We start from the raw sequence: 12,778 nt of genomic DNA, 5'->3' as shown, positions 1-12,778 counted from the left end.
TGGAATTTTTCTCTTGTAAGAAATCCTAATCTTTATCTTAGATCCTTGAAATCTTTTCCTGTAAGCACTAAGAGCTTTGATACCAATTGTTGGAATTATAGATGTAGTAACTGAGAGGGGGGGGTGAATCAATTACAAAAAAAAAAAAATCTTGATCCCTTAGATGTCTTAAATAATTAGTTACTATTTTCACTTGGTAAACACATCACAAAAATGTTCTAACTCGATAGATTAACTTGTTACTAATCTTTAAGAATTCATAATTATTAGCATGCATGCAAAAGTAAATAACATGAACACAAGAGACACTAGATTTAACGTGGAGACCCAATATGGAAAAAACTACCAAGTAACTAGATACCAATTTTCACTCTTCTAAAGTGAGCCCTGTTAGGAGCCAACCTTGTTAAAGGTTACAATACACACTATTAGGTGTGACCTTTTTAGAGGATTTAATCACCCTGTTAGGAGTGGCCTTGCTAGAGGTCTTTAGAACAATTCAACTAAACTAACACATTGTTAGAGGATTTACAAAATGGCTGTTAAACCAACTCTATTAAGAGATTTTGAAATCACTACTACAATGGTTAGAAAGTAACAATGAATTGACCTGAATATGATGCAACTAAATTTTTTGATTACAGATTTCTATTCTGCACCATTAGATCCTCCTTGATCAAATATAGCTTTATTACTCCTTAATGATCTTTGATCACCCTTCAAAATTTTCTTTCACAATAATCAGTCCTCCTTCACATTCACATCACATCAAATCCATCACACACATAGAATTCGCAACTTGACCTCTTATATATACCATTCAGATTATCAAGTCGACTCATTCACACGTTACATTTACCAATAAACCATACATCGGTCGACTACAAATATTACATTAAAAAAAAAAAAAATTATTTCACAAAACAATGAAATCCTTCATTGGTCGACCTTGCTTGGTAAATATTGCTTCTAGAAACATTTTCCAGAGTTAATCATCTCAACTCAGTTAACACTACAAAATTTTGAAAATCCTTTGGCTACCGAGTGGATTCATTAAGAACTAAATTTATTTTGCTGACCATGAGAGCTCGGTAAGAACTATCTCTGCCATATTTCCCTTTGATAATTGGGTGAGCTCGGTAACAACTAAATTTTCTTTGCTAACCTTGAAAGCTCGATAACAACTATCTGTACAAGGTAAAGCCTGAAAATGCTTGGTAGACACTATAAATCTTCTTTGATAGCCTTTTGAGCTCGATAGACTCTGTCTTTTTCCTTGCTAACCAACTAAGCTTGGTAGACTCTATCTGATGACTGATATGAAATTTGTGTAACATCAAAGACAACACACAATTGAACAATTGTATTCAACACATTCCTTTGAGATCATTAGTATTCTATTTAACTTTGTCTAAGTATTTGATGCTTATTTTTACCTGACTCTATTAAGTCTAATTTAGCTTCAATCTTAGTATGGAAACCAATGTTAGCTTATTTCATTCCTCAGAGGTTCATACCATGACATTTAGAGGTAACATTAAACCAAAAAGATAGAATTTTCTTTTAAATCCTATGGATGACATGACTAGGATCACTATTATCATGTCTTAGAGGAAGGTGTTTTCAATTATGACTTCTCTTGGAGAACCAACAACAATATTGTAGGTTCCTTTATAGGTTGTCTAGCTAGAGCCAAAGTGGAGAAGTGGGTGATTATCAGGTTTTTCTATAATGTATTCAATTTAACTTGGTGTGTAGGTCTTGAAGAAGCTATTAAGAGTATAGATGAAAAGCATAGAATCCCTTTGCCAGAGCTTTACATGGTGCATCTGCCTAGGAGTTTCAAGTTGGCTATTGTCCCTAGAGGTCCCTCTCTCGTAATATGACAAAATGCCTTATTTTTTCAAGAGTGGTCAAAATGAAAGCTAGTATCAATTTTCTTCTTAGGTAGAGAGGGATCATAAAAGACCATAGCAAGGCTTGGTTCAAGAACTATATCAGCATCTTCAATTCCTATATTCATCTAGGAATGGAGCTTGATAACCTAGAAGCTTTGGAATTTTGTATCCCAAATATGGAAAAGTCTAGCAGGGAGAAAAGTGCATTCAAATTTTTGTTGAACTTCCAAGCTAAGAACCCTAAGGACATAGAAAAAATCATCATGGTGTACTAGAAAAAGGAAGGATAAGTTTATTGGCATTCCCTACTTGATATTTTTTTACCATCATAGATGTTAGTTGGAGGTTTTCTTGTTCTTATTACTCCTTTCGTGCCTTTTGGCATATCTATATTTTAGACTGTATCAGACTATGTATCTTAGTTTCTGCCTTCTTCATTATTTGGGACTTGGTTTCTATTTTAGGTCCTCCCTCTCTTCATGCTTCTATTGTTATCTTATCTTGATGGGCTTCTCTTGCCTTGGGCACTTAGTATTAATATATCCCATGTTTAGTTCATTTTGGAATAGAATTATAGTTATCGATAAATTTTTTAGTTTTGTACGATGCATGGAGGTTTTTCGTATCTATTTTCTTCTATATGTATGAATAATGTTAGATTCTTGACATTATCTTGAAAAATTGGTAATATCAATTTGCAAGTTTACATTTCACACATTGCAATTCATATAGAAATAATCATATTTAAAATAAGAAGTTCAAAATGTGAAAGAAACATATAAGGAAATAAATTAGTCAACTATAGTAAGCAACAACAAAGAGACAATGAAATCTTTTAATAGAAACTATTTATCCATTCTAATCCTTTCCAATACAGTATAGTATCATATGATTGGTTTATTCACTAATCTGGATACTATAAGCTCATATAAACATCAAAAGGACATGAACATTAAAATTGATAAATCAACTGGTATTCTGCCAACTCATAATAAGCTACATATAGCTAAGGATAAAAGTGTTAATTTATTATAGAAAAGGTTCTTTCATCCAATCTTATTTTGATCTCTTCATTTACTCTTCTTGGTCTAATACTACTAACCCTTGTGGAAAGAAAGGTCGTCTTTGATATGATGGCTAGTATAGAAGTACTATCTCAGGAGGTATATGCAATTTTGACTAGCATCATAAGTTTGAATTTGGAAGACACACTGAATACTGCAAGAAATGTTATTCCTGTCAATATTAGATCTAATAATTGGTCATTGTAAGATACCATTAATTGAGAATATAGTGGGGAATGCCTCTTTTAAAATTTGAATCATATAGGACCTCATTCCTAGGCAAGACTGGAGGTTTTCTTGCTCTATTCTTTCCTACCAGTTTCCATTTGAATGGAGAAGAATGTAACTTTCCTTTTAACATCTATATATAATATAAAGGCTTTGGCCATTTATTGAAAAAATAAAATATATATAATTAATAAAAAAAAATAACATATCATTAAAAATAAAATAGTAACAAACATCAAATATGATAAAGCTGCATGTACTTAGTCACAACACTTTAGAGGGATATATATAGAAGAGTTGACCAAGATTAGAAGGATATATAATAATAAAAAAAGGGTTGCACGCAGCTCTAGTCCCATAACATTTTTTGAAAGCTACCTTCAATTCATTTCCTATTTGATCCTTTTTAAATATTTTATGCTAACATTGGTTAAAAATATTTAGAATAGATATGCCTCTTCATTAATTTTTTCATCTTAAAATGGTTTTCTTAATCGATTTCAAATTCTAATCTAGTTCCCATCATATTTGGTATGTAATTTCATTGATGTTTGGATGATTATTAATATAATTTTAGTATATGTTATACTGTGAGTATTTTGTATTAGATTGTTAATTAATAATAGCATCTTGGTCATGATATTAATAACATATTATTTTATTAAGATTATATTAATAACTATAATAGTAATCATAATAATTTTATTTGCTCATCTATTATTATATTTATCATTATATTTTAATTCTTATTCTTTTAATTTATTTTTATTATTTATTGTTAAATTCTCCTATATGAAGGAGGCATTATAGTAACATGAATTTTTTTGGGGCAATCCTTAGAAACTTAGGGTTATAAGATTTTTTTGCCAAAAAAGCATCTTACCACTTGCAAACATTGAAATAATAGTATAACTTACACTGTCACTAGTTTATCATTATGATCCACATCTACCCTACAATAGCTATGTGTTTCATAAATATAGAAATAAGAGTGTCCTTCTTAGATAACTAAACCATCACTAAAGGTATTCAAATGTCTTAATCAATCTCTTCTATTCATCAATGGGATGCATAGCTTTTAACTTGGAATAGAAATAGCCAACCTTGGATAACTATTCAACTATCCACATTAGTTTGTTACTACTCTGACAACCTCTAAAAAATACAATGTGTTTGCTACCTATCAAATTGTCATGAGCTACCATGGCTCAACCAAATGTGCATTTCATAAAAAAATAAATTTAAGTAAATTTTGCATGTGATTTCATGGTTTTTGAATAAATTATTATTTTTGGACTTTTCATTAATGATAGATTAATAAATTTTCTATGAGATTTATATTTATGGACAAGATGCTCCACTTTTTAAAGTTACATGCTAGAGAATCTAGTAGATAATAGATAATTTAGGCATCAAAATATTTTTGGAGAATGAGAGATATAATAATAATTCTATGATTACATTGGTAGAAGAAGAGACAATAGTGGATCCTAAATTGGGTTATCCTAGCAGATATGCCAAGCTCTATAGGAATGCCCATCTTTATATGTAGGGTCTCATCTCACCATACACTGAGGGGCCTCATCAAATATTTTTACCACATGCATTACAACTTGAAGATATTGCCAAGGTGAAGGAGTTCAATAAGTTATTCCCAATAATTGAATCAGATTAAAGAGACCCATCAAGCACTAAGAGATTTGCAAATTATCTATGGTATCAAATTAATCATTTGGGAAATGTAGGATTTGATCTTGATCTATTCAAGATAGATCCTTATGGAATTTTTTTGTACAAAAATGCAAACCCTACTTCCCAACTTGCTTGGGAGGTTGATCACTAGTTTCCTCATTCAAGAGGCAACAAAATAGTTTTGAGAAATCTAAGATTGGTCTAATGGCAAGTCAATCAAAGGAAGACAAATAAATGGGAATTCCTTGTGCCATGTTGGGATCTATAGCTCAAAGTCTCAGTTAATTAGTTTTTATTGATTTTCCTATCCAAAAATTTAGATTTTAGGTAGAGATCATTTTCTTTTCTCTTTTTTTGTAGGTGAGAATGAACCATCTATTGAACTTTTGGTGGTAGATTTCCATTCCTAGCCTTAGCATTTTCATGAGAAGAAGAGTCAAATTGGTCTTACTTGAGTTCCTATAATTAGGTTACTCAAACAAACAAATGATACCTTGAAGCCTTAAAATAGTACCTCAGGTAGAAGAAGATGGGTAGTAGAAGAAGAGGAAGCTCTTTGTTAAGTGGTTCAAAGGTTTGGACCTAGTAACTGGAAACAAATTAAAGAAAATGAGCCTTTTTTTAGAAATAGATCTATAGTGCAAATCAAAGACAATTGTCGACTAGTAAAAGAAGACTGGGAGTTGAAGGAGAACAAAAGAGGATGTTTTCCTGGTAAGGAGTTAATTTTGTCAACAACAATTCAGAAAGAATCTCAGTTAAAGAAGACAAGAGAGGAAGATATTTGAAAAAAAGTGGAAGACATATTCCAAATGAAAAAAGAGTTGAAATAATTACAACAAAAAAATGAGACAAAATGTCTTGTATTGGAAGATCTTAAAACCATATTGATAAAGTATAGGAGAAGATTAGAGAAACATATAAGATGGTCTAAAGCACAATTCTCATATGCATTGTGTTTCGAGAATATGATAAGAGATGTTATGCACCAAAGTGTTGAGTATAAAGAACAATGGAGGTTAAACCAAGCAGCCTGCAATGTACTCATGGCAAGGCTTGAAATACAAAAGGTTGTCTATGATGCTTCTAGGATGGAACTTTTGAAAAGATTGAAGTGGAGAGAAGATCTTGAGACACTCCTCCCTCATTTAGGATAGGTTGGGATAAAGATTCATGAGGATGGTACTGCAGATTTCCCCCAAAAAATATTAGCCTAAGATTGGAAGAAACACAACCATGCTTTAATGAAGATACTCAATATCCTGAGTCATATGCATAGTAGAGTGGCTTAGATGTTTTATTTGTTGGATATGAGTATGAAGGAAATAAAGTTAAAGGTAGAGAAGAAGAATCTAGCAGAGAGAATATGACCTTTGTCACATTGTCAGAATTCAAGTACTCTAATTTTGAAGATTGTTCAAAAGGGGATTGTGCATCAACAATAGGAGAAAATGATGGCTTGGATAAACATTACACTTTAGTAAAAGGTGATAAAGACTTTAAACCTATGGAATATGTAAAGTTAGATGACATGTTGGATGATGGATTAGAAATAGATGTTGGATGTAGGAAATATTGCTACTCTAACTTGTCTGCAAGGATGAAGTTCCTATCAACAATATTGACCTGGAAGTACTATCTAAACTAGGGTCAAGTTTTCATGTTTGGATGACATTCCTAGACTCTTTGAGTTAGATACAAAGGTTTCTTGTCATCGCTTCATCCTCAGAATGGATGAGCAATGTTGAGACAAGCATCATAGATGGGTCCAGAGAAGCAAAGTGTTTTTGCACTAGGCAATATGCATTAAGAAAGATGGGTTTCTTTGGTTAAGGAATTTAGCTACCATGGTAAGTTCTAAAGCCTTATATAAAGGCAATTAAAAAGTGTTAATGGAGTTGTGGTCTAGTTTTTCTTTTTACATTTTGATATTTTTCCCTTGGTAGCCAAATGATGGAAAAGGTCTTGACTATGCAGACAACTTGTTTTGGTATTTTGATAAACAAAATATTACACATATATGTCAAGTATTGGAAAAAGATTCAGAAAGGTACATCAAGTTTTAGCATTTCCATGGTGTATATATTTGATTCCATATGAAATATTTTAATATTTTAAAACATGAATTAGTTATGAATAACTAAAAAAAGATATTACATTAATATACTTGAGAACTAGATTTTAATATACAATGTTTTTAAAGCCAAGAGCTAGCACACAAGTTCAAGTGAATATAGAATTCATGCCTTAATTATGACTTTGGTATTTGTAATAGGTTGTGTCTCTATTCTTTAAGAAATTTGTTGATCTTGGAATTGATAATTGCCATCTATCTTTTGGAAAAAATAAATATTTAGTTAGTAAAACATATTTCTTGAAATTATTTAAAGTAAAAGTAAAACTTTGAGTTATAGGTGTAAACTCTGGTTTGCATGTTTCTTATCCTTAAGAATCACATTATCTACAAATAAAAATGCTGCAAAATCTAGTTATTCTATTTTTGACATTGAATGTTGCAATATATTTTCCATTTTTGTTGATGAATTCATTCAATTTAGAACTCCAGTGTGAACATCTTATTGTGTGCTAAAGTTTTAAAAAATTGAATTAGACTTTATGTGCTAATTAGTTTTACCTTTTGTATTTTATTTTATGTATGAAGTTCATTAAGATTTCTTGTGTTAAATCCATCATAAAGTGACTTTATAAAGAAAGTTTAATATGATAGAAAATGAGAAGGTTGAAAGTGATGGAGCCCTAATTTTTGCAAAAATCAAGGCGTCCATGTGAGAAATAATGTAGAAGATTTGATAGCATGGTTATTTCCACTCCATGGACATCATTCATCCTACTAGGTCTATGAAATAAATTATGAACTTGGAGATTTAAACTATGTATATCAACAAATTTTCTACAAGAAATATAGTTCTAGCAACAATTAACATGGTTTAGTAAAATTTTAATGAGCATCAAAACACCATGTGAGAAAAGTTGTCACACCAATCAATTTGCAGCAATTACAATCAATATCAATATAATCAATATATACATATGCAAAGGGGGTAAGATTTATTATGAACTTGCCTATCATATCAATTCTATTGGAGAGATTTGATATGGATAAGGAAGAAGATTCAAAGGAATGAAGAAGTATGTAGCTCCAACAATCAACTCAAGTAAAAGAAATAAGAAGCAACCAATTATCTAAAGAGGAAATGGAGTAAGCATCTGATCATTTCAGTGGTTGGATAGAGATGTCTATTATCACACATGACACCTTGTGTTTGATACTAAATGGAATGAAGGATATATCCATAAGAAACATGATATAAGTAGGATGATATGAAGATTTAGGATAAAGATAGATAAATACCTATGTTGGATTGAGTGTTTCTTTCCCTAGTTATATGAAATTTGTTGGTTGTGATATGGGTAAAACTAAGGCATGTTTAAAGCAATAAAAATATGTGTATAGAAGCATAAGCATAGGTCATTAAACTTTGAAGGCACCTAATTTAGAGGCATCTTATCTTGAAAAAACATACTAAAGAAAAGGATTTATATAGAAAACAATACTTCCAATATAGCTAGCCAAAGTATAGTGCAAAACTGTAATATTCTAAATAAAGTATTTGAGTACTAGTTTCTTTTTGAAATATTTGTATAGTCACAAAGTTGGTGTTGAAGGTTCCACGATTAAGTTTATTACCTTAGAATACTCTCCTACAAGATATCAGTAGTCAAACTTGCAAGAAAATTTACTGCCAAATATGGAGGTCACCATTAGATACAAAGTTTGAGGAGGATGTTCATGTTTTTATTTTATTCAACCCAAACATGAAGGTTTTATATATTACACCAGTGAAGGCCATTATTAGGGAAAGAATGAATGATCAACATAAAAGGCTTGAACCAAATTTGAGGAGAATAGAGGTTGAGATGATTGGAGATTTTAATCTAGATCTCACAACATTTCTTTTAGTAGACATAATTGTTTCAACCCCTAAAGAATTGATGACTTGCATAACTTCTAGCTATTGCAATTATGATAATAGAGACAATTGGGGAAAGCATGTATCAAATATGAAGTCAAAAAAGTACAAACATGGAAGAGAGGGAAAAGCCAAAATAGGAAAATAATCTTCAATTGACACATTGAGTATAATATGTAGTATCTTTATGTTGGGAAACTTCTCATAGATCAAAAATTTACTAGCTATTTATTAAGGGATAAAACCTCTAGTCATAAAAAATTGATATGTTGACCATAAATAGCTACAAGTTGAATACAAAATTATTTATGGACATTGATTAAGGTTGAATTATTATACTTTGATCCATATGTGTTTAAAAATCTAGATACATATGATCCAAACTATTATGGTCTAGGTCATGTAAAAGATAAAGTGGTAGCTATTTTTCCTTGCATATATTTTCATGGAGGGAGGCATGGTTGTTCAAGTGAACCTATTGCCTGTCTATAGATTAAAGCTATGTGGAAATAGCTACTCCAAGATATTGAATTAGAACTTGTTTCTCCATTCCCAATGATTTATCATAATTCTATAGTGGTTGATGTCAAGGATAAGTTAGGATCAAGTATCTACATCCATATCCTTAGCCTACTCTATGACATTGATTGCCACCTGCAGATCCCTTGATAGAATGGCTCTAAAAATAGGTTCACTTTCTCCTTCTACCATTTGTGAATCTTTGTTGAAGTGTCCAACAAGGGCTAAAATATCTATGAAGGTGATGTTTACCAAAAAAATTTCAAAAAGTATTACATGAGAAAAAGTAGAATCCTTGATGTCTACAATCCATGTACCTGAATCTGTCTCAAAGGAAAATGGTACTACCTTAGGTTCAATCATGTGAGTCCATTTTATAGGGGAATGAAGACCTTAAAATATACCATTTCTTGGACAACATCTAACTATTATTTTCTCTTATGAGATAAACAAATAGGAAATATCAACATTATTATCATGATATTTGCAACTACCATGACTACAGTACCTGCATAATTGCAAGTTTTTTCAATTTGTGTGAACCTGATGGTGATAGTGATGATTATTTTTATGGATTTTAAGTGATGGAACTAGGATTCATGACCACATAAGAAGATGTAGGGGCAAGATAAGGGGAATTTTTAGGTGTGCACTTATTGTAGAGAGCTTGCAAGGATTTACTACACATTTTAAAATAAATGAAGGCTTACCTCCAAAAAATTTGCACATGGCCTACACTAAGGTTAGCTCTAAATTTTTTTCCAAAAATATTTAGGTATTATAGAGTTTTAAGTCATGGGAAATCATTTTGGAATAACCTAGTTAAATTGTTAGGAAGGTCTAGATATTGTAATGAGTGCACTTGAGCCAAAGATGAAATGTGTCCTCTAAGATTGTTATTAGAGAGATCTAGATGTTGAAGATGGTATAGGGACTTGATCCATTAGGTTCAAGTATTGAATCTATGTTATTACTAGCAAGAGAAATTGTGTTAATGTTTTTTAATAAAAAACATTCTGCCAGTACCTTGTTACTAGAAATTTGTTTGTGTGACATGTCCACCACCTTGAGAGTTTAGAAGCTTGAGAGATTGAACCCATTATCATCTATCTTGAGATAATTGAAGGAGATATTGAGTCTCTACAAATGGGATAATTGATTCCAAACCTTACTCCAATTAAACATAATATTTCCTCCCAATTAGTTCATAGCCACATCCAATATTTGCAAGCTCTAGATTGTGAAAAGATCAACTATTATGGGCTCATAGAGAGGATTGTAGGAGAGGTCCATGGTGTTGACCTAGCTCAATTGAGATAAGCTCACATTGCAAAATATGACATGAAATCATAGATACAAATTATTTCCTTAAATTTAGAATCGATTGAAACAACTTTATTCTTTATCTTCTATGTAAGGTTCAAAATGAAATTTTCAAGTAAACAAGTGAAATGACTTACTCTAAAATGGCTTACTCTAGAAACCAATCTTTTTTCTTTAAGAGAAACCTGATTAGAAATGATGACCACATATTCAAGGGGTTTTAGTAGTTTAATCAAGCTATCCCAAAATTAAAAAACTTAATACTAAGGTTGCATGCCTTGTATCAAGCCCCATGATTTTACTCTCTTTATCATGCGTATGTGTGTTCACAATATTTTCTAATATATTATCTATGTTACCTTGAAGAATCTTATCTTCTTCCTCAATAATATAAACAATTACCAATTGTATAATGCAACCATGAACCATGATGGGGTCCAAGACTATTTATGGGATTTCATTCCTAGACATGGAATCAAAACAAAAATTATTCTCTAATTTATGCTAGAAGTCCTGTGTGCTTTCTTGGTCTAAACTAAAGTTTAAAATCTAGCCTATCTTTAAATAGATAAATACTTTAGCAGTGTACTTGTATACCCTTTCAAGAAGACAAAGATATGCAGTCTACAAACCCAGAAAAGTCTCTTTCTAACTTGCACCATTTATAGCTTGGAAAGACTTTTTCAGTTCTAAAAATCTAAAATAATCAAATTTAATGCTGATCCATAAAGAGAAAAATCTTTAAAGGGACTAACTACAAAAAGTGGAATACATTCCTTATTTCACTTTTCTTTAGGTGATAAGATCATATTTGCAAGACATTAAAAACACAAAATACAAATACTAGTAATTAAGTTGAACTACATACATATTAGGATCTAGATAGTAGATTTATCTTAAAGATGCCTTCCATACATTGTATCTTCCATGAAAAAATCAAGAGGAAGCCACATGGAAGCCTAACCTATTCCATAACTAGGTGCAAATATTGATGTTCAATAAATCAAATTAGTAAATCCTCTAATTTCAATTTATTTTATCTGAAATATCCTCTCATTTGCCTCAAACAAATAACAAAAGCATGGTTTCAAAATCTTGATAAAAAATAAGAACTTTATCCCAAATTAGTGGATAAACATTAAAATAAAATAAATAAAACATAAATGAAATAGTGGCTATGCCTTCCTGATCTCACCATCAAATATAATAACAAGAACTATAATAGCTTTGGTGAAGGAACACATAGACTTGCATACATAAATAAGAGGTTGAAAATTCTAGCATAAGCTAAAATTAAAACTCACACATTAAAACAATAGTTGTTATGTCTATTTAACCTTTAATGGAAATTACATGAAGAACTAGAAATACCAAAAATACTATTGTAGCAACAACTAACAGTACAATGTTGTAGTAAGAAGTACTTCTAGCTAAAGAAGTTGAAATAGGGCACCTTAATCACCCATAGGAAGTTATAACAGGGAAAAATATTTGGATCTGTAGGTATTACCAGTGACATTAATATACATCACTGGTTGGAATGCATGACTGACTCCTAAATAAACCCTAGCAAATGGTTCTACATCATGTGTAGCTTCAAAATTTTGAATTGATATCTTCTAAAGGTTGTAATGGAATTTACACTTCATACATCCTTTTATGACATACAAAAATCCCTAAACATGTTCATGCTTCAATAACTTATAAATGAGTTAAGACATGTTTGAAAAGGCAGTGATGAAAATTTCAGCAAACATAAAATCACAATAGGTAATAGAAAAAACTTCATTAACTTAAAGAAATGAAACAATTACACTTACATTCCTCAACTTGTGAATCTTGGAAGTTTTGACATATAATAAAATAACAATTTGATTGTGAAAATACTTTTCATGAACCAATCCTATAAAATAATGTTGGGAAGTTTGAGGCTTTGAGCTTGTTCGTAGCAGACTGTACTGCTAGAGTATCTTCATCATTATTTTCCCATGCATCCTAATGTTGGTTATTTGCAACTATAGGAGCTTCCCAATCTCATTATGAAAAATTCATTTTAATTAGG

The 12,778-nt window shown here is 31.0% G+C and overlaps 1 pseudogene; it reads right to left on the bottom strand.

Annotated features, from left to right (window-relative positions):
- Positions 1–9,477: 9,477 nt before the first annotated feature.
- Positions 9,478–11,010, bottom strand: LOC149538752 (calmodulin-binding receptor kinase CaMRLK-like; annotated as a pseudogene).
- Positions 11,011–12,778: the final 1,768 nt, after the last annotated feature.

Source organism: Cupressus sempervirens, chromosome 9 (genome assembly GCF_028749045.1).
Source record: "Cupressus sempervirens isolate cs-2001-9-10 chromosome 9, ASM2874904v1, whole genome shotgun sequence".
In the NCBI taxonomy this organism is placed as follows: Eukaryota; Viridiplantae; Streptophyta; class Pinopsida; order Cupressales; family Cupressaceae; genus Cupressus; species Cupressus sempervirens.
Note: the sequence above shows the minus strand (reverse complement) of the source record. Positions and strands in the feature narration are given on the sequence as shown.